At 43.7% G+C, this 2,941-nt stretch overlaps 1 long non-coding RNA gene across 1 annotated transcript; it reads left to right on the top strand.

Moving 5' to 3' along the window:
* The first annotated feature begins 874 nt into the window (after positions 1–874).
* LOC141110432 (uncharacterized) lies at positions 875–1,819 on the top strand. Its single transcript, XR_012236290.1, has 3 exons — positions 875–988; positions 1,508–1,597; positions 1,682–1,819. It is a non-coding gene; the product is annotated as an uncharacterized lncRNA (long non-coding RNA).
* Positions 1,820–2,941: the final 1,122 nt, after the last annotated feature.

Here is a 2,941-nt window from a genome sequence, read left to right as displayed (position 1 = left end):
TCCTCATATCTAACCTCTAGGTTGAGAAGCCTGAAATAAAAACAATGTAAAAAAACAATCTCGGCTTCCCAGCCGAGGCGGCGCCATTTTCTCAAATGCAGAGGCAGGAGGCGTGACGTCATAACATTGAGCCCGACCTCCGAACGAGACTCCGGGAACCATCTGGCCCACCGGAAATCTCTATGATTAACATCTGGTGCCAGCTAATCCCTTCTCCGTCTCACCAATCGCATGGGTGAGTGGGTAGAAGCACCGGAGGGCGGCGGGAGATGGGGACATCCCCTCCCCCGCCCGTAAGAACGATCAAGCAGCTGAACATGATTGGTCATTTGGTGCAGGGAATCGCCAGCTCTAAAAGAAGATATCTGAATGATGCCTGTAGGCATCAATCAGATATCAACGCTCAAAGTCCGCGACGTTATATGACGTTGGGTGGGCGGCAAGCGGTTAAAGAATGCACACTGTTAGGAATTGGTAAATACTTTAATGTTCATAGCCTGATACGCCGATCCATGACTGCTTCCCCTCTCTGCCAATCCCTTCACTGGCTTCCACTAGCCCAACGTATAAAATTCAAAATACTAACCACAACATACAAGGCCTTCCATAACACTGCGATCCTTGAAAACTCCTTCATTCAGGGAAGTCTACCCCCATCTCCACCTAAATTCCTATTTTTTCTGTATTGAACTGTGTTGTAATTATACTGTCCTCCCCCCTTATATTGCAAAGCACCGCGCAAACTGTTGGCCCTGTGAAAATCCTGTATTATAATACAAATAATGATAATAATAATAAATGTTATTTGTCAAGTAGAAACTTTAGAATAAGAAATATTGATGTAGAACACGCTGTTGATTTATTTATTTATTTTTACCAGGAAGTGTGTCGTCTATTCGAGGGTGCACCCAGCAAAGTACCTGCAGCAGTCAAAAATACTCAGTCAAAGGAACAAGCATAGCTTACCAGCCGAACTGCTATTGCGGAGGTATTTTACTTCACTTTTTCTGTGGTTCTTTGGATTTTATTTTAAAGACACTGTCGATTTTTTCCCCAATTACTAAAATAAATTAAATTAAGTTGTTAAAAATATTTTCAAAATGTATCTCTATATTCCCACAATGCCCCTAGTTGTTCAGCACCCGACATAAAGACTCTAGGATAACATTGTGTGACTACCTGTATGGCATCATGAATTGGCAGCAGTTGTTTTTAGTTTTAATATAAAATCTTTATTTTTACACATAAATATTTAACTCAGGGTGCATGCAGGGATTGTGTTTCTAAAAACAAATCACATTAGGAGCTGTTCACTTTCAGACGCCCTTTCTCTAATTGAAACTTACTGTACACCTCAAAGGGGAGGGGAGGAGATAACAGTTCTGACCCACTCAACTGTGTGTCTAAATTTCAGCTTGAGCTATTCAGCTTGGTAAACAAAGCAGACAAGTAAGATACAAATTATTATATGTTGCTATTTTTATATTGATTCTTTATATTTTGTAAGGCAATTCCAGCAATACCTACTGCCTGGACACCAATACAACCTGCCCCATAGGCACTGTATGTGGAAGGGTTCACTCATTAACTACTCTGGGTAAGTTATTAAAATATTTGCAGAATATGTTACTGAGTAAAGTGACACTAGTTCACTGTTAATATATTTCTTGATTCTATCCAGGTAATACCAGCTTTGAAACCTATAACAGCACATGTCTACCACTTGACCAGTGTGGGATTTCTGGCAGTCTCAGCGTTCTCAATGGCACAGTAAAGCTGGTCACCGTCTGTTCAACCAGTGGCTGCAATCTACCTGAACCTTTGTGTAAGTGCTCATTTAAAGCGGAGTTCCACTGGTTTTTGAGTTTATTAAAAGTCAGCAGCTACAAAAAGTATAGCTGCTGACTTTTAATAAACAGACACTCACCTTTTCCACGGTCCAGCGATGCGGCCGCCCGAAGCCTCCGTTCTCTCTTGCTCCTCTTCGCAGCACCGACATTGTGAGTGTGGGCGCCCGGCTGTGACAGTTTGCGGCTTTACAGCCGGGCGCAGGCTACGCCGCGCTCTGTCAATGGCCAGACAATGTTCTGGGACATGTCCCAGAACATTGCCGGGAGGGAGGGGCTGCCTAGGTGTCGCCTAGGCGGCCAGAAGTCGGAAGGAGGAAGTGGGACAGGAAGTCCCACTCCAAACCAGGTACCCAGCCCCCCCCCCAAAAAATGACATACAAATTGTGGCATGTCAGGGGGCGAGGAGTACTTAAAGCGGAAGTTCCACTTTTGGGTGGAACTCCGCTTTAAGGTGTGTAAATAGTTCATAACCTCAATTGGATGTTTTTGCTGTAATGATGACATCATCAGGTTCATGAGTTGATGCACATATTAGTTTGTGTTGATTGCATAGTGTGACTTTTTAAGAGGGGCCATAGACATGATTGCCTTATGTGGATTCTTAAATATAAACTAAAATAGACCCACTTAGTAGAAACCACACAGTGGGAGACCACTGAATATTGGTTCTTCATTTGAAACTGAAGAAGTGGCAAGATAAAGCCACAAAATTATTTTTTTTGTGCAATAAAGCAATTTAATGTTTGTTAACCACTTTGCGTCGGCGCCTTCCAGCCCTTTAAGGGGTTTCAGATGCTGGTAGGTGGGGTTTATGTTAATGTGACCGTCGTGATTGCCCGTCACGGAGGTCACTTGATTGGAAAGCCCCTGATTGAAAGAAACGATCAGGAGCTTTCCATTAGCCACAGGTAATTGTGTCATAAGCATGCAGGGGGCGTGCTCTATGCACAGTCGTGTCTGAAAATTGGTACACAAATATGCGGCCTCTCTGTGCCACGGCCCACCCGCCGAGAGGCCACATGTTTGCATACCGTTGGCGCCTAGGGGTTAAACCTGATGACTCTTATGCCCCTTACAAAACCGTGGATTTT

This window comes from Aquarana catesbeiana, linkage group LG10, assembly GCF_042186555.1.
Source record: "Aquarana catesbeiana isolate 2022-GZ linkage group LG10, ASM4218655v1, whole genome shotgun sequence".
Classification (NCBI taxonomy): Eukaryota; Metazoa; Chordata; class Amphibia; order Anura; family Ranidae; genus Aquarana; species Aquarana catesbeiana.
This window is presented reverse-complemented; position numbering and strand designations above follow the sequence as displayed.